Consider the following 20,905-nt stretch of genomic DNA (forward strand, 5'->3'; position numbering starts at 1 on the left):
AGGGGGTCACAGGAGTTTCCCGTCATACACATCCCTCTCTTGGTCAGTGGCACTTTGTAGGGCTGGCCATTCGATATTGAGGCGAGCGGCCGCTCGCTCACAAACCTCGATGAGGACAGACTGGGGGAGGGCTGCGGGGGCATTAGCCTGGGGAGTCATGGAAGACGGGATGGCCTCCTCGTCCTCGTCAACAGAGCCAGCCGGCTCATTAGTGAACGAGGGGTCCCCTGAGAGAATGACCTCAGGGAACACCGGGTTATTTTGATTGGCCCAGCTAAGAGAGGCTGCACCCCGGGAGGGACCCAGGAGCGCGTCGTCATCACCGTTTCCCCCATCAGAGTCGGAGAGTTTGAGGTCGGTGCACTGGGCAGCGGCGACCTTGAGCCTCTGGCATCTGAGTTTTTTAGGCAGTGCCAGGCAGCGGCTACAGTTTTCCGGAAATTCTAGAGCCTCCTCCGCATGTTTGAGACCCATGCACACGACACAGAAATGATGAGGGTCTCTGGCTGCGATGAGGGCACAGCACACAATAGGTTGACCCCGGAGGAAGCCGTAGATTTGGAAAATGCCATATTAGGGCGAAAATACGTGGCGTGCAGGGGAAGTGGTGAGAGAGAAAGGCGGGCAGCCTGGTGGTAGTTTAAGCGAGTGTGGGCGGCTTGCAATAAACAGGAAACAGCTAACCTGGCTGAAACAAGACGTTTGGCAGAGGCTGATCTGAGCGATGTGTCCTCCTGTAGACAAATTAGTGAAAGTCAAATACCAACCGAGCAGAGAGAAAAACAGAGGTCGTGAGAAGCGAATGTCAACTGAGGAACAGCAGCGCATGCAGGTCGTTATATGTGCTTAGGTAAGGGGGTGGGTCCTTACCGAGCATAGGTCACGTGCTTCTGTCTGTCTAGCCAGACTTCTCTGCTTCTGCAGAGGTCAGGTACGGATGCCCTTCCCATAGGTGACATGCTCTAAACGTCATGTTTGCGTATAATTAAGAGAAACTTTGCGCTGATATTTAGCACTTCCTTTTTCTTCTTTTAAATTTTTTCACTTTATTATAACTCTGTTATAACGCTTTATATGTAATACACAAACATAATGATTAATGTATGTCCTCATGGAAATAGAGACTCTATCCTCAAAATCCAAACATAAGTGGAAAAAGAGCTGACCACATGTAACAATGATGTGTCTCACTTGTAAACCTGTAATAAGATCACCTAAAACGCATCTTAATACCAGGTGAATACAGGGTCTCAGTAGGGGGTTAATGATTGTGTAGTTGATACACCATGTCTGCGATAAGTCCTGTAGTGTGCGCACCAGCACAACGGAAAACAAGACTGTGACTTTATGAGATCACGTCCATCCCTGGGACAGCAGAGAGCTGCATGTGAAAACATGATGACGGATATCCAATGCTTTGCAAACAGATGCCAATGATATAAAGCAGAAATGAGCAGAAAAAATATTTTGTGGCCAGTAATTTTTGTCCTCAGATGACATCATGCAGTCAAACTAAAAAAGAGAAAGTGTGACAAAGAAAGACAGAATGCTGCAGAGAGCTAATGTAACTGATGTGAACTGGCTGTTGACACTTTCAGTGAGGACTTCAGTCATTAGAATGTTACATGGCCTTCTTTTAAAGGCACTCTCTAAGGAGCTTACAAATACATGTATATGCAAATGTGCACCCACACACCCAAGTTTGCACAAAAACATGCACAATTAAACATAATTCATTCACAACACCTGCAGGAGCAAATCCTTCCAAAAATGCAGAGGTGTATGATTGCAAGTGAGCCTTTGCATTATTCATTACAAAGTACAGCTAAAGGCAGATATGTATGCGCAACACAAATATACTCTCAATTCTTCACATATACCAACACACACATTTCACACACACTCTCTCACAAACATCCTCTCTAAAACCAGTCCAGACGAACAAAAAGTTGACTTTAATGTCATTCAGGTAACTCTAAACAATATCTCTCTCTTTCTCAGTTCCCTAAAGGTTGCATAATAGAGGTGGGAGATATACCAGTAGAAATGTTAAAAAAGTTTTGTCAACTCTATTGCAGTTATGCAAAGACACTGCTGCATGGTAGGGACTGCACATAGCTATCACTTTACAAAGCACATCCTCAAATGAGTAATGGAGGAAGAAGTTAGAAAAGCGACAGGTGCATGTTTAGAACTGACCTGCTGCTGCAAAGCCCCATCCCATTAGTTACTGTTGCAATCTTTGTCATGCTTTTCTACCAGCACTTGTTCACCTGCTACCAATTATGGGCTAAGAAGCGATTGGATTGAATTAATTGCCTCAGTAATTATTAAATAATATCTGGATTAATCGTGTATTTATATATAGTAATTATATTAAGACGCCAAAAATGTTTCCGGTACACCACAGAAGGTTACAACATCCATAACATTGTGAAAGGGCAGGTTTACCCCCGTCTCTTTTGCCTATTGATAAGTTGAATACATTCACTAACAATTGTTATAATCAAAAAGCAATCAAAGCGTTTTTTATCATGTGCATTTATTCAGGATATTTTATAATTATAAACGTTATGAGTCATTCGACCTCTGCGGTGTGACTGAGGGTCTGATTTATATCAGGAATGTAGGAAAAAGTGCTTACTCATTTAGCCTGGCTCCCAGAGAAAAGATAATAAATAAAATAATAATTAACATAATTAAACAATCAGCCTGGGTATTGATGACATTCAGCATTAAGGAGATACAGTCTCTTCTTTCTCTTAAGATGCGGTATTTTATTTTTCCTTCTTTGCATTTCTCAATATCTTCTTTAGTCTTTATCTATATCGATTACAGGAATTGTTGGAGTGATGGGAGCCAGGTGATTGGGTGAGATGGTCAGTCGCCCTCTGAGCCCAGGTCTAAAAGAAGAAAAGTCCTGTCGGGTGTATGATTACCTTTGACACTTATTTGCAGTCAAACTGAAACTTTGTGGTTCCAGCCAGTGTTCATTTTTCAGTTGTATTTTTGTTTTAGCCATAGTTTTAGTCTTTTGATGAAAATATCCTTTAAAATTAGTCAATATTTTGTCATCTCATATTCATTTAGAATTTTTTCATTCAGTTTTAGTCAGTTTTAGTCTTAAGAAAATGACATCATTTTAGTCAAGGAAAATTAAATATTTTAGTTGGTGACAATGTGCAAAATATAGCAGACAAACTTTAGTCAAATATTCAAACATTTAGGGAAAATATTTATAAACATTATTTAATTTAAAAATGTATCAAACATAAACTCAGTACACTGTAATTTAAAGATAATTTTGTAAAAATCCAAATAACTTTTCTGATCTTTATTGTAAAGAGTTTAAACAATGTTTTTCATGCTTGTTCCATAAACAATTCATAAACATGCACCTGTGGAATGGTCATTAAGACACTACAATCTTACAAACGGTAGGCAATTAAGGTCATAGTTATAAAAACTGTTATACTGACTCCAAAAACATCAAAAGAAAAATGCCCAGTGTCCCTGCTCATCTGCGTGAACATGCTTTAGGCATGCTGCATGGAGGCATGAGAACTGCAGATGTGGCCAGGGCAATAAATTGCAATGTCTGTTCTGTGAGACGACTTAGACAGCACTACAGGGAGACAGGAAGTACAGCTGATCATCTCTGCAGTGGCAGACCACGTGTAACAACACCTGCACAGGATCAGTACATCCAAATATCACACCTGTGTGACAGGTAAAGGATGGCAACAACAACTGCCCGAGTTACACCAGGAATACACAATTCCTCCATCAGTGCTCAGACTGTCCGCAATAGGCTGAGAGATGCTGGACTGAGGGCTTGTAGGCATGTTGTAAGGCAGGTCCTTACCAGACATCACAGGCAACAATGTTGCATATGGGAACAAAAAGTGCTCTTCACTGACGAGTCGCGGTTTTGTCTCAACAATGAGTGATACACCGAGGTCTGTACTCTGGAGTGGGATCGATTTGGAGGTAGAGGGCCAGTCATGGTCTGGGGCAGTGTGTCACAGAATCATCAGACTGAACTTGTTGTCACTGCAGGTAATGCTGTGCGTTACAGGGAATGTATCCTCCTCCCTCATATGGTACCCTTCCTGCGGGCTCATCCTGACACGACCCTCCAGCCATACTGCTCGTTCTGTGCATGATTTCCTGCAAGACAGGAATGTCAGTGTTCTGCCATGGCCAGCGAACAGCCCGGATCTCAATCCCATTGAGCATGTCTGGGACCTGTTGGATCGGAGGGTGAGGGCAAGGGCCATTCCCCCCCAGAAATGTTTGGGAATTGTCAGTGCCTTGGTAGAGGAGTGGGGTAACATCTCACAACAAGATCTGGCAAATCTGGTGCAGTCCATGAGGAGGTACTTCATGCAGCTGGTGGCCACACCACAAACTGACTGTTACTTTTGATGTTGACTCCCCCTTTGTTCAGGGAAACATTATTCCATTTCTGTTAGTCACATGTCTGTGAAACTTGTTCAGTTTATGCCTTGAATCTTTTTATGTTCATACAGATATTTACACATGCTAAGTGTGCTGAAAATAAAAGTAGTTGAAAATGAGAGGACATTTCTTTTTTTTTAACTATACATAGTCCTTGTTGTGAAAAAACGAAGCTCCTAAAATAATAATGAATTGATTGAAGTGTTAGCTACTTTTTAGAAGTTAGCCTATTTTACTCTGAAATCTTCATGCTTTAGAGACTTATTAATATTCCATGAAAGGATATTACATTGCATGTAGCATGTTTCTTACAGAAACAGTGTATTCACAATTTACACAACGCACATTACGCATATTCTGACTAACACGTAATTTTGTTCAAGTTCACCTGAACATTCGCTTCACTGTGCAGATGTAAATTGTTATATTACATATACGTTTTGGATGTAGGCTACTATAGTGATTATTACATGTATAAATAGGATGTGTTTCTATTAGATATTTACCCCGTTTTTAAGCGGTTCATTTTGCCTGTGTTCAACTCACGCAGCTCAAGCAACGAAATCCCCAATTATTAATGAGTTACATTAATCTATATCTAATATCCTCTTCTATATACATATTCTATAGATGTTTCTTCTTGTAGATCAGCAGTTCAGCATATTTGGTTAGTTTCCATGAATATCTGAATGTTTATCTGAATCAGAACCCTATACTTGTAAGAGATTATGTCAATTAATTTGCATATGTCTATAATTATGGTTGTTTCTGTAATATAAATTAGCTCAAGGTTAGATCCTCAAATTATTTTCTATTTCTGTCTTTTGCTTTTGGGCATGTGGAGAAATCATCTCCACATCCCTTCCGTAAACTCTCTCTCTATTGATTGAAACTTCAACTTTGACTCCTTGTCTTCATTGTTTATACTGGTCTCTTTACTGGGTATTAGTATATTCCCCTACAATTGAAATTGCTCAAATAGATGCATGAAGAAGAGGTTTGCTTCAGAATCAAAACAAACACTTGTACAACTTAGAAGAGAGAAGCCTAATTTCTAAGATAAAAAAAAAATACATGCACACAGATAAAAACGTTTTACATTTTTATGTTTTATATTTGACAAATGTGATCCATTGCAATGTACATGACTGTAATAAAATGTGTGCTGGACCTTTATACTGTATAAACCGGTGCACAATGGAGTTTACCTCCCAGTTAGGCAAGACAGTAGTTGCCCTTTTGAGAGTATTTTAAAGTGCCTTGAGGACATCAAATGTTGGATGGAAAATCATTTTCTTCAGTTTAAAGAAAGTAAAACTGATGTTACCATTTTAGGCTCCCCAAATGCTCAACTCCCCTTGAAGAACAGTTAGTTCAGTTTTCATCTAACTTGAAAAAGCATGTCAAAAGTTATTTTTGACTCTTCATTGCTTTTCCATAAACAGATTTGATTAGTACTGTTATTAAGGGAAGTTTCCTTCATATCAGATCTACTGCTAAATTAAAACAGTTCCTCTATTTGAATATTGTGATCCACGCTCTCATTACAGTAAATTTCTGTACACTGGCCTGTCTCAATCTGCTTTATCATGTTTTCAGATTGTTCACAATGTTGTAGATTTTGAACGAAGTCAAAAAAAGAGGAATTACATTTACCCCAAAAGGCATCTCTTCACTGGCTTCCTGTTAAGTTCAGAATTGATTTTTAAATTCTTATCTATGTGTACACAGTAACAAAAAAAAATTGAGCCAGCAAAAAATAAATAAATTTTAGTACCAATTTCCCATGGCATTTTCTTATTTACTCAACTTTTGTAAATAACAGTTATACAGACGAAAAAAAGCTGTCAGTGATACAGTCAATATTTAGTTGATGTAAATTAAGATAGTTATTTTTCTTGAGAGGTGCAACTATGCATTAACACACTTTTTAAGTTGAGCCAATTCTGATTTCTCTTTCTTTAGAAAAATATTTCTGACGTTGAACAACATTTTTTTATTGGAAACTGGTACCAAGTAATAAGTTTAAATTGGAAACTACACTAATATTGCCCTAGTCAAAAACTGAATACAGTGAGACAATGTTAATAAAACACAATTTATTTTCATGAACCAGTTTGAGATGATGTTTACAAAACATTATTTCACAAACCTGTTAAAGTCATGATAATCAGGATTTCTCTAAAAGGAATTGTTCACCCCAAAAGTTTTATTCTCTCATCATTTAATCCCTTATGACATCTCAAACGTGAATGACATTCTTTCTTCTGCAGGATGCAAACAGAGTTAGTTGCATTGAATGGGTTTTAACATCTAAAATCTATGAAAGTCAATGGGTTTCAAAACATTCAAGATCACAAAAGTATATATAATGGTAACCCATAATACTCCAGTGGTTTAATCCATGTCATCTGAACTGATACGGTTGGTTTTGGGTGAAAAACAGACCAAACTGTAACTCCTATTTCACTATAAATCTTGACATCCAATCTTATCACTTCAGAAGATATGGATTAAACCAATCAAGTGCTGGATCCCTTTCACTTTCACTGTATCTATATAAATACAAATATCTTTGTTTGTGTTCTGCAAAAAAAACAAAAGACAAATCCTATGATTTTGAGACAGCATTAGGTGGTAAATGATGAGAAAATACTCATTTTTGGGTTAACTTTTAACCTACCCACAAAACGCTGTTACTTTGAATAAAACATTCTGTGAAACGAGATGTTTTTAAATCACATAATTTTAAGCAAAAATTATTTAAAGGAATAGTTCACCCAAAAATGTAAATTCTCACATGATTTACTCACCTTTTAGCCATCCCAGATGCATGTGAGTTTCATTCTTCAGCAGAACCAAAATGAATATATTTATAAGCACATTTCAGCTGTTTTTGTCCATACAATACAAGTAAACAGGTGCCATCATGTTGCTGGCTGTTTGATGGTCCCAAAGGCTTATTTAGGCAGCATAAAAGTAATCCACAAGACTCCAGTCAATCAATGAATGTCTTCTGAAGCAAACTGATAGGTTTGTGTAAAAACAAAAATAATTTTAAACTGTATTAACTTTTAATACATGCTTCCTGCTAGCAGTCAACGCATCAGGGAGATGTCACGTGACGTAAGCATGATGGTGCGTTCACACGAGAATTCGTAAATGCGCACTTTGTTTACAACAGAGGAACGAACGTCATGTGAGGGATAGTTCATTTCAAACAGCAATACAGCAATACAAAAAGGCCTAAACATACCTTTTTGACTGTCAAACTGCCAGCAGCCTGATGCCATTCAATTGCATTGTGAGGACATACAGAGCTGAAATACGCTTATAAAAATCTTCATTTCAGTTCTGCTGAAGAAGGAAAGTAATACACATCTGGGATGGCTTAAAGGTGAGTAGATCACGAGAGAATTTAAATTTTTGGGTCCTTTAAGACTATGCTATTTAAAAAAATTGCAGTTAAACGGTTTCACAAAACACTGCCACAATTGATTATAAAACATTGTTTGACAGAACGGCAGTAAATTTGTGTTTCCCTTTCAAAATTATAATGGTCAGTAAGAAATATAGTTGCTCCCATCTGCAAAACATTGCCACTTCTAAACATGAAACATTCTGTGATTATGTATGACTAAACAATAGTACTGTATCTCTAAATGTAAGGGAATGAACTAAGCATGTTGGTGCACTTTTCTCCATATCCCACAAAGTTATTCTGTCTCAAATGTGCACAGAAGTCCAAAGAGTACTATGAAAGCCATCGGAAAGTCAGATAGGTCCTCCATGAACACAGTTACCTCCAAAATGATGGCAAAGTTTAGACATGTCACTGCCTGTGAGAGGTCGTCCTCCATCACTTCAACATGTTCAGTTTCCATCCTCTGGTTTAGGTCTCCTCTAAATTTGTTTCCTAAGAATTATATAATTTAATGAGAAATTATTGTGCAAGGCTGTGTAATTAGGGTTAGGGCTGTGTAAATCAAAACTCAAATGCACTCATGCAAACAAAACATGATCTGATATTGTGTGCTAACCAAAAGCCTATCCATCTTAAACACACAAGGAAAATAGTCACATGGACCCCATGTCAGTGCGCTTACTAAATATAACTGCACATTTGTCAAAAGAATGGTGATCAAAAGATTGGCATGAACATTTTGTAGACAAAAAGAAGAAATTAAAAAAATACACAGAAGAGGTCTTTTCATATCTTAAACTAACCTGTGAGTTTGTAGACATTAATAGGTTTCCTAAATTAACAAACTTTAAAGGGCTTTAAATTTAAAAACTCACCAGAAATGTGATTGATATTGCTTCACAGTTCCTGAGGTACAAGGTGAGTCCCTGTAGAGCTGTAGCAAATCTTTGAGATAGGATGTCTGCTGTCTGTAGAAGAAAATATATTATTTCAATCATCATTGACTTATATATGATTCCTCACAAATCATAAAGTCTCATTTTAAATATATTAGGGATGGGCAAAACGTCAGAAATTAAGGGCGGCTCAGGGCAAAAATGCCACCAAAGGTGACAAAAAATGAATGCAAAATTCTATATGTGAAATTAATGAATTCCTTTTCTTTTCTTATTTATACCATCTGTTGTAGTTCATATTCTATGCCGTTCTTAGGCAGTTATAACTATTATAGCATAAAATATTGATGTTGAGATTATGTTGATTCCATTTTATGGGTAAGAGGTAATACTGTACATTCTCAAAATACTTATTCAAAAGATTTACAGATAACAACTCATTCTATAGTATTCATAAGTTTAGGAAACATACCTGGTCATCAAGTTTGTCCCAGATAAGTTTCATCTCATCAACAGTATAAGGTATGCACTCTTTGACTATACATTTTGATGAGGGTGTTGCTATGTTCATTAAGAGATGTCATAAAGGCTGTTTTAAGGTCCACACATGTAATTCTTTTGAACTCCGCACAGACCTGAGGGAGTGAAAGAGAAATGAATAAAGTCTCTAAACTTACAAGCCTGTAAACAATCAGGACAAATCATGTATAGATGATTCATGTAGCTTATTGCTCCTCCAAAAAGAGACCAAGTCACCTTTTTAGATGACAGAGACCAAGGGCTGCTCATTGACCAATTATTTTCTTCTGGTAGAGAAGTTATATTAATTTTTGTATTCAGTGTAGAACTGTTCAGCCGTGACGTCAATTTGTAAGTGAAACCTTAAGTCTAATTCACCATGGGCTCCCTCTGGATTTTAGAAACTAGTGTAAAATAAGGTCTGTGGTAAACATTACTTGATGATACGTGGATGTTTTTATTTTAAAACATAAATTACACGCATCATACATGAATTTTGAAGCTGCAGTGTTTACAAAAAAAGTGTATAATTCAATACTGCTTCAAAATTCATGTTTAAGGTATGAACGAGTGTAATTTATGTTGTAGAACAAAACGTCCACATATAACGTCCACAAGTAATGTTTACCACAGATCTTAAGTTCCAAAATTATAAAAAAAACACACAGGAAAATCCAGAGGAAACCATGGTGAATTCTCTTTCAGGTTTTTTGGCCTACAAGCTGATCAGCTCTATTGTCAAACTCATGTTCCTTTTCTTGACTTCAAACTCAAGCTGGTCCCTTTCATGTTCCAGTGCAGCAGCATCCACACCAACAGGATGGTCTAGAATAAAAAAGATTGTGGGCCCTATGCAGATGAGTTTTCAACATACCTTGTGTATTGAAAGTGCAGACACACTTAGAATACAGACACCGCAATGGACGCCGGCCTGGGTGCCAGAGCTTGAGCTTGTAGTGTCTCAGCAGCTGAATTTCCGGGGGCAACTGCATTTACAGTACCTACAGTACACTGCAAGAAAAATGCTCTCAAAGTAGAGCTGTATGAGAAAATACACAAATGTGAATGGTCAGGTTGATCAAACGCCCAAAATGAATGAACAATAAAACAGACCATGACTTAAATTCCTAAATTTAAAAGTAAAACTGCTGTATAGTTACAAAATGTCCATATATTATGATATTATCTCCTCAGCCCTTTCAATAAAGCAATCCAACAATAGTTGGGTAATGCATCATAATGTCCACAAATGTTTTAACTAATTACCGTTTAATACTTGGCAATCAGCAGGCCACACTGTCGACTGACTGCTCTTATAGTGCCCTATTTTTGATCATAATTATGATAAAAAAAAGGACAAAGAAAGCATTTTTTTAAACAGCTAACACATAAATTCAAGGCAAACAAAGAAAGCACACAGTACATTATACATATTGAGATACAGGCAATATGGCTTACGATGCAACACAAGATATCCAAAAACAATTTAGAAGTCCATCGCAAACAAGACAAATACCACAATATTTAATGCAGGGTTAAAAAATGTGTGTACACCAGAACAGTTAAGCTCGATTTAAACATTGAGGAATGTGGATAACTTACAAAGAAAAAGCAATGATGTCTATAGTTTTTTAAATAACCAACATTTTAAGAAAAAGTGTCACTTAGAAAGAGCAATAATCAAACACACTCACCATAAAAATTCCTCAGGATTCTTGATCACAAGCTGTCTCTCTTCTTTGCAGAAAACTTCCAGTTCTTTCTCCTGCTTTAAAAATTCGAAATTGAGGTTGAACTCCAGGCATCCGCAACAGTCCAAACTGGGGGTGTGGTTTAGTGTGAGAGAAAATGATGTCCTTGCTCACCGGAATATAAAAATATGCAGATATTTATAACAATTAAATTATCTTGCACAGCAGCTCTGTTTTGTTTGTACTGTGAATTGATGAAATTTAATTCAGAGGCTGTAACTTCACAGTAAATGTGTTCCTGCGGATTTGCGCCAAATTCAAATTTTGATGGTTTAACGGAACCTGTAGCAATGTGTACAAGTTAAGTATTTTTCAGGCCTACTGAAATATTACTTTTATAATCATCATTATCATCATCATCATATTGTTGTTGTTATTATTATTATTATACAATCGCACGAATTTTCAATTGCATAACAATTATAAAGCAATTAACAATTATGCAGCAAAAGCTGAATTCTGTTGGAAATGTGTTATGAACCGGCAATTTTTTTAAGTCTAAAAATCCCCAAACAAGTTTCTCTTCATTGTCCTAGTAAATAAGTGGTTAGATTTTCATACAAAACTTGGATTTGCTTTCTCTAATGGCAGGGCAGTTCCTCCCTTGATGGAAAAATTTGCAACAATAGTCAATAAGATTTACTTTTTTGACGAGGTTTTGTTGAATGAACTTTCAAAACATTGTGCACAAAACTTTTTTGGCCTCACCAAACCTCACCAAATATTTTTATGAAAATATTCAATGAGGTTGAATTAATTTATTATAAGTAGTTGTACTGACTTTTTCATGGATTTTTGCTTAACCAACACAACAAAAATAACCAACTTTTTTCAAGTTGGGTTTTTTTTACAGTGAATAAGGCCCTCTTTGGTCTTGCACCACAGTACATTAGTGACCTTCTTTACCCTTACTCTCCTCCCTGAATGCTCAGATCTTGTAATCAACTTCTTTTGTCTGTCCCCCGCTGCCATTGTAAGCCAAAGGGTGATCCTGCATTTTCTCTCTTCACCCCAAAACTCTAGAATAGTCTCCCCTTTCATGTGAGATCTGCTCCTTCTCTAGCTATTTTTAAATATGTCCTTAAATTGTATTGTTACTCTTTAGCTTATAATACAGTTTAATTGTGAGGCTGTACTTTGTCTGTTACAGATCGCAACAGTGCCTGCCCGCTTATTCAACAGTCTGGGTTTTTTCCTATTTATTTGTCACACAGACTTTTATAAAAAACCTTCATAATAGAGTAGTAAGCTATAAACTGAGACAACCAGCTTTGGTAAATCACAACATTACAAAATATTTTATTTTTTTCAAAAGCATTAGAAAAAGGACAAAAAGAACAAGGTACAAGACTTTGCACTTTCCAAATTTCATGCGGGCGCAGACTAAAATCCCATGAAGCATTGCAAATTATGTTATTGAATAAGAAATTATGGGAATTTATAAAACTATTGATTTTAGGTTACTGATAAGTATAGAAACAATTCAGTTTACATTTACTGCAATATATTTTGATATGTACAAAAAGATAAGTAGTTAAAGGGTGAAGAGACACCGACTCCATTACGTCATTTACATCGCATCATGGAAGTGGGCGCTAGCTCCGAGGCACATTTTGCTGCCTTAGTTGGCCCGGGTTCTCTGATTGGTGAAGCTTTCTCTGCTGGACCAAGGGTAAATTAGTTCTTTGCATGAAATCCACTATCAAACATTTAAAAAACATGAAGTTCAAATAACGCGGAGGGATGGCTTCAAGCCACATGCCAGCTCAGGGTAGGCCTATCTTTAATTGATTTTCAATGATAGCTTATAACTTTTAGTCTGTGTAAAAAATGATTGGGATATTTACATCTGGAACCAGACTATTGTGCACCTTTGTTCTTGTTGATTTATTCATTGTTTTGAAATGTTCTATTTTAATTATCCTGTTTTATCGGATTGTACAGTACATTCTTTAAACTGTTGTTTTTAATGTGCTTTATAAATTTGACTTAAATTGATGGACCTTTATACTGGATAATTATATTTTCCATAGATTTAAGTCACTTTTAAATAAAAATAAGTATATTGTGATGCATATTGTTATAAACAAATATCTTATATGGGCAGCAGCTCTTGGGCAACAAAGAGCTAACCAAAGGAGAATAGAAGTCCTGACTTCATCTTATATCTTAAATAAAAAGTTATATAGCCTAATTTTTTGCTTTAACAAGTTATGGTACCTTACGCTGTGTTGGTGGATATCTATTTTATTTAGCCTGTTTTGGATATTGTTTATATTTGCTGAACAAGTTCTTCATTGAAGCACTTTGTGTGGAAACCAAAACAAAAGTTCTCTACTGATTTTGGTGCCACGGGAGGAAATGGCTCCTCCCACTAGCATTATGCAAGGGCATCAAGACCCTATCTGAACACAGCATGTGTGGTATTAGAATTATCATATCAAATAAACTGCAGATTACATTTCTCGTAAAGCTAACAGGTCCTGAGAACCCCCTCCCTACACATAAAACAGTCAAATAACTAGAAGATCCAATTACATCGGGCTGCTATCAAAGTCATAATTAGAGATTTATTAGGGAGGTAGCAAAATTGTAAAGCTGTACAAGACAATGCTATATACATGGGACGAGATAAACAGGAGTATTTTTTTCTGCTTAATATAAGGAGTACGGAAGGTTTTGAAGAGCAACACTCAATCTGGCTTGAGCTTATAACGATTTTGCTAAACCTATAAAGTGCTTGACAGATTCCATCTTATTATCGTTTGGGACATTTAGTTCTTCATCTCACATAAATGTCAGATTAGCCTCTGGTCAATGATCGCGTGGTGAGGTTTAGAGCAAGTGAATCAGACTGTTCAGTGATAAACATCAAGACACTTTCCACAATGGAAAGGCTACGTGCATAGTGAAAAAACCCACAACCTTGACCTGACCTAAACCCAATCCAGCATTAAACAAAGAATATTAGATACCAAAACAATTGTGAGACAATTTAAAACATACACAGTATTTTGGTGAGTATGCAAACTACACAAGTAAGATATGTGTTTTTCATTGACCCAAGAAAACTCCTTCTGGGCCTGCATAATACTGTGTTGATCCCCCTCCTCATGCCGCCAAAACAGCGCCAACCTGAATTTCAGAATAGCATTCAGAGATTATATTCTTCTCACCACAATTGTACAGAGCAGTTATCTGTACAGAGGAGTTATCGGTTACTGTAGACTTTGTCAATTCGAACCAGTCTGACCATTCTCTGTTGCCCTGTCTCATCAACAAGACATTTCCATCCACAGAACTGCCACTCACTGGATGTTTTTTTGGTTTTGGCACAATTCTGAATAAATTCTAGAGACATCTGGCACCAACAATCATGCCACGCACCAAATCAATGAGATCACATTTTTTCCACATTCTGATGTTTGATGTGAACATTAACTGAAGCTCCTGACCCATATCAGCATTATTTTATGCACTGCACTGCGTCCACACAATTGGCTGATTAGATCACATAGATGATTGTTGTGCCAGATGGGCTGGTTTGAGAATTTCTGTAACTGCTGATCTCCTGGGATTTTCACACACAACAGTCTCTATAATTTACTCCAAAAACAAAAAAATATCCAGTGTGGACGGAAATGCCTTATAGATGAGAGAGGTCAACAGAGAATGGCCAGACTGGTTCGAACCGTCAAAGTCTACGTTAACTGAGATAACCGCTCTGTACAATTGTGGTGAGAAAAATAGCATCTCAGAAAGATGCAAGTAGGAGATTTAGGTTGGCGCTGTTTCGGCGGCACAAGAGAGACCTACACAATATTAGGCAGGTGGTATAATGTTGTGGCTGATTTGTGTATACACTCAGGGCCACAGATATGGGGGAACTGGACCTTTTGTCCCAGGCCCGGGCTTGAGGCGGGTCCGGACTGGAGAGGGGACCCACAGAAAGGCTATTCTGTATTATAGAGCGCATCTAAATGCATTCAGCGGGAGACGCGGCTGTAAACACGGAGACAGCGCAACCACAAAAGCCACCTGGGTAGTGTGCGTTGATGGGATAACTGTCTGCACTATTCCCCCTTGTTGATGAGATAGATCAACGGAGAATGACCAGACTAGTTTGGGCTGACAGTAACTCAGATAACCACACTGTACAATTGCAGTAAGCACAATAGCATCTCAGAATGCACAACATGTCAAACCTTGATAAAATAATGATAGCAAATTAAACATCCATAAATTCGCTAAAATAAATTTTAACTAATTTTAAACAATATTTATAAAAAATGTACTAAAGCATACATGAAAACAGAAAGTGTGTATTATCAATTGATAAGGCTGTCAGTAGATTTTGCAACTGAAACAACAAGGAACTACAATTTATGCTAATTGGTCAAGTGAGTGCCGATAATCTCAATAAAACCCAATAATGGCCAATAAATTGTTCTGGCCCATATGTTGTACTACCACTAATTTTTATTAATGACTTTGCACTCGGACTTGGCAAGTGTCTATACACCCCTACACATCTTTTGTTTCAAACATCAGTGTGAAAAGTATACATGTGTCCATGGAAAACACAAGCTTAATCTGGCAGATATGCTGGGAATGATGAAGGGAAGTAGAGGACACATGGCTGGCTACCTCTCACACCTTCAGAAAGACAAGATGCCCATCGATCCACACTCTCCTCACACTCCACTGCCGATGGAGAGGTGGGAAGTGGAATTTTGACTGCCGTAACGATGGGGGGTAAGAGCCAATTGAATCCCAGAACTGTATTCTTTCAACGCACCAGTCCATTTAGACAGTTTAACTTTGTCTGGCACTTTCTACCCACGGAACTCTCTTGACTTCCATTGCCTTTAAAAGCATGATGTATTTCCCACCAAAACCAGCCAAAATCCTGAGGGACAATAAAAATGGCTGCCAGTATATCAAAAACGGCTTTGCATAACATATGGAGAAAGGTCAAGTCCTACTGGGCAGCAGCTCTTGGGCAACAAAGAGCTAACCAAAGGAGAATAGAAGTCCTGACGGTACACTTCAGCCATAATGAAAGGTGCATTTCCGATGGATCAATCCCACTGCAGGGGATATGAAAGAGACATGGCAAAGCATTGTGTCTAATAACAGACCAGTGTCATGAAAGAAGTCTATATGTGGAACAGTGTCATAGGCAGTTCATTGCTAATGGATCTCGTCAGAGATTGTGTTTTTTCAAGGGACTGTTTTGTGTAATGCACTTGTAGCTGCAGTTTTAAAACGTAAAATCACATTTGTATCTTAGAGTACCATGTAATTGTGTATGATTTCAGCCCATTAAATAGCCGGCCATTGCTCTTTTTTTACACTTGGACATTATTGTCATATTCATCAAATAATAACAGCAGAAAAGCTAAGATCTTTCATTTGAAATGCTTGGACACACTCAATTAATTGTGTTCCATGCAAGTCAAATCTCCCATCTGATTGCTAGCCTTTGCAAGTTCACATCTGCACAATGTAGGAAAGACGAATGGAGGTATATTTACAACTGAGCCAAAAGATCAAGGCACAGGGGAGTAATGAAAGGTGAGCAGACTCTAGCAGACCTAATGACTTTCTTATCAAATGCACTGAAAATCCTGAACTTGACAGCACAGGTATGTGAAACACACAGCACTGCGTATTCTTCAAAGGGCAACTATATTGTTGTTTCCCTCCAGCTTGCAGCAAAAAGTGATGTCAGCTATGCCTAAACGATTACACCAAAATAATCATTTTCTATCAGTGGGGGGAGGGGGGGGATCAAGCAAGAGACATTCACACAAAGGCATTCGTCTGCACAATAAAGCAGAGTAAAGAGACAGCGGGTGCAATGCTCCACTCAGGATGTATGCAGGAAGACAAATCACATTGCCTTAAATCACATTTAATGGCCCCTGATCATTGAATTAATATTCCATGCACACCAAATGTGGTTTACAGAGATTTCAGCAATTTAACAGTAAATGGAAACACTAATCAATTAAGCATTGCAAGCACACACATCAAAGAAACACAATATTTTCAAGTGGTAGAATAAGCATACCTTAAAAGTGCATTCCAAATGGTTTACAACCTCATGAAATTGTTAATTTATTTTTTTTTTTTTTTAATGTTTCATTGGCCAATATGACAGTGGTTTTATACTTTATATACAATATATCAACACCTATTAGATGCAGAATGACGCAAAACTCTCCAGATACTGATGTCATTGTAGAAATAACCACAGTAACACTGTTTTACGATTGTCACATTATCTAACAAAAAATCTTACTGAATCTCCCTTCTAGAAGATCAAGTTCTGATTGTGGTGGTGGCATCTGTCCAAACAGCAAGATATACAATAGCAATTATGACATTCTCAATGAGACAATTCACTCTCCAATTATTATAAAGCTCAGAGGGAAATCAGATCATTTGAATAACAGGCCTATAATATAAATCTGTAGACTGATAATGTATATAGGCTTCTGCAAGAAATGGAATCTTCACATCAAGATCACAGCTCAATATAACTTTCAGACTGTAAACCAACACATCTCCTAGTTGCTCATGGTGATGTGTAGGAATATTATGAAGACACTCGCGCAGCACACACACACACACACACACACACACACATTCATCACTTTCCACTTCCGTCTTCCAAACAGTGACATACGCTCTGCCTGCTGATTATGAAGCAATTCTGATCTCACATAATAAAGAACACCAATGAAGGCTAAACAAAGCCCTGGTAATTAATCACCATGTAACAGACAAAGGTTTTATGTCAACTCAGTAAATGGAAAGACTTTCCAACCAATCGTGGACGTAAACTAGGATGACACCTTTAAACGTACTGACAGCAACTGAGCTAACAGGACACAACAACAAATAATAAAAGTGTACATGAATACAAAAACGTTTTTAAGGATGGGGAAGTAGATAAAACAAGCTCGTGTAAAGACACAAATGGGCCTTGGAAGCGGTTGTCTTCATTTATCAAAAGCCATGAACCAACATTAGCAGGAAGAGTAAAAGCCCCCCTCCATTATTTATGGACGGGCTCCCTCCCCTGTACACATTTGGTACCTGGTCTTCTGACAGACAGGAGAAATAAAACCTAGCTTTTTCTTTCTCAACGAGTTTTTTTTTTTTTTTTTTGACAAAATGACAGTGTAATGCGATCACGGATGACGCTTAGTCGTTATTTAAGACAATCTGGAAATAAAATTACTTGCCTGAGGCGATATATCGCCAAATATTTGAATCACAAACAACACAATTTTCCCCCTCAAGACGTTTTGCGCAAACCGAATTGAGCAAATAAAAAAATGCCTCCCCAACTGACAAGTTTTTAAAGTTATTCTAGTGGAAAAGCGGCTAAATTGACCAGTATCGTCTCTGAGGCGTTGGGAGATCATTTCGTTATGTGCATACCATTAAACGTAAATTTTTTGCTTTCTTTTTTAAGACTGTGCGCTGTTCTCGAACTTAAAACGGCGTTTCGACAGCACACAACCAAACACCCAAAAGCAAACATCATAGTCCCGATACATTTGATGTTTCTTGCATTTATGTGAACGCAGTGTGCATCGAGCAAATGCTCATCGTTATCTCGTGAACAAGTTTGCTTGATCATCAAGCCGGCATTTCTCCCATTGCGCCATGAGACCTGCTCAAGTTGTGCCCATCGAAAGCCCCCATACTCTCTAGCGCCCATGTAGGTGTTTAAAACGACATCCAAAAAAAAAAAAAAAAAAAAACTGTTATTCTGCCATGTGTGAAATGCACCTAATTTGAAATCATTTTGAATCCTAATGTAGGTGACAGGCACACATGCGTTCGTGCGACGCGATGATGTCAAAGCTGTAGGAGTCAGAGGTTCTTTCAAGACCTCATTATCAGTCAATTAATACGAGCTGGAGTAATTTATCGGATTCATTATTAAGGCGGGTAAAATAAGACACCTTAATCAAAATAGAATAAGCCATTCTGATACAAGTTTAGCCCATTCATCTACACTTTAAATATATTTGCTAGGCTCTGTGGGTCTCTTTAAGGGTCGCATTTTTATTATAAGGCTAAGGATAGCCTATTGCTTATACTTGCCAATCGTTACAGACACAGGAGCATCCAGTGATAAAATGCATTAAATTAGAAGTAGCATAAGCAAACGCTCTTCACATCCGAATGAGAGTCAAGAGTTTTTGAGGGTTTTTTCCCCCCTGAAGATCAGTGTATAAATTAATTAGATGCTGAATGCTAATTTTCTTAACTATTTCACGTTAAAAGCAGTTTTATAACAGTCCTGTAATAATGCAGTTCCCTGTGATTCACTAATAATACAGGATAATCTAGTCAAATGCACATTGTAAGTTTATGGTGTCAGTATGCAAATATGTTCTTTTCATTCTGAATATTTCCATTTCCAATAATGCAATAAACAAAACACGTCAGTCTCCTTCATAAGCGACGAAAGAAGCTCGAGAGAGTAGATAAAATAAAATGATCAACATAATTACCATGAAGCTTTATTTCCAATTCTCGTCAGACAAATCTGCCTCTTTGCCTTTTCCAAAAATTTCGGAGCATCTCTCACTAATGACGGCAGCAGGAGGGAAAAAAACACAATCCAAACGAATGGAAAGCTCAACCAAGAAACAGTTGTAACATCGACATAATTCGGTCCAACTATTTCGCAGAGTCAAACACCATATTATTCTCAAATTGCAGTTTTAAGAGTGATGTAAATCCACAAATCGACGTCTCATTACAAAAAACAGATCCTGGTGCGGTCCTTTAGGTGTCGGCCTGAAAGCTCAGCGCAATGAAGGTAAAAGACTAGAAACGTTTTTTTTTTACCCTCGTTCCTCACGATTTTGGGTTTGCGGGTTGATAAAACGCGGATATCTCCGCTTGCCCTCAGTACAGAGTGGATCTGAACGTGTGCGTCTCAAAAATGGAGCAACGACGCACCTAGCGGTTGAGAGGAACATTGCAATGCTGCTGGTAATTTTTTTAAAGGGACAATGAAAATCTTTCCCCTAGTGCATCTGTTTTAAAATCCCTAATGACAGTTTAGTCTCAAAGGTTGCGAATTGTATCTAATCTAATATTACTAAGAAGAACTCTGCTGTTGGTATCAGATGCTTTTGGTGGAATGTCTGTTTGGAGTACTGTATGATACTGTCTGATAAGCTTTGACAGAAATGGGATTTTACAATTAGATCTCTAAGGAATATGTCAATGCTTCAGCAGACAGGTGTATATTGTGTGAGACAACTGACCCACCCCTGTGTTGTAATGAAACCCTACGCACCACTTACATTTAAGTCCCCTTGAGAGATTACTCTTGCAGACTCCAGTTCATCTATGTCTGTATCTCTCATAATATATATATATATATAAATGTGTATGTGTGTGTGTGTGTGTGTGTCAGTATTCTTATCATATATTACTTCCATGCATATTCAAGTTATTTATTTTCAAGTGCTATGTAATTATTGATGAGGAAAGGTGTGGCTTAAAGTGACTAACACCTTATATTCAGATGTGCTTAATTATTAAGCAGCTTACTACAGGTAAAACGGGGCAAAAATTATCAAAATTATCTATCTATCTATCTATCTATCTATCTATCTATCTATATATATATATATATATGCTTATCAGAAGCAAGCAGCACCCTGGAAATTTCCATGAAATAGTTTGTTAATAATTGTCAGAAGAGACACCAGAATGTGTTGAGAAAAAGCGCAAATAACTTAAAAAGGTATACACTCACTGACCACTTTATTAGGAACACCTGTAAACCAACTTTTTCGTGCAATTATCTA

The 20,905-nt window shown here is 37.5% G+C and overlaps 1 protein-coding gene across 2 annotated transcripts in view; it reads right to left on the reverse strand.

The window, feature by feature from the left end:
* nlgn1 (neuroligin 1) overlaps positions 1–20,905 on the reverse strand; it is a 523,587-nt gene that overhangs the window by 285,083 nt on the left and 217,599 nt on the right. Inside the window, exon 1 of one of the 2 annotated variants that reach the window (XM_052102054.1) lies at positions 19,592–19,626. The exons of the other annotated variant lie outside the window; for it this stretch is intronic. The gene's annotated coding sequence lies outside the window, so the exon portion shown is untranslated. Of the gene's footprint in view, positions 1–19,591; positions 19,627–20,905 lie in introns of those variants that run through there. 2 annotated transcript variants of the gene reach the window in all.

This window comes from Xyrauchen texanus, chromosome 32, assembly GCF_025860055.1.
Source record: "Xyrauchen texanus isolate HMW12.3.18 chromosome 32, RBS_HiC_50CHRs, whole genome shotgun sequence".
NCBI classification, from domain to species: domain Eukaryota; kingdom Metazoa; phylum Chordata; class Actinopteri; order Cypriniformes; family Catostomidae; genus Xyrauchen; species Xyrauchen texanus.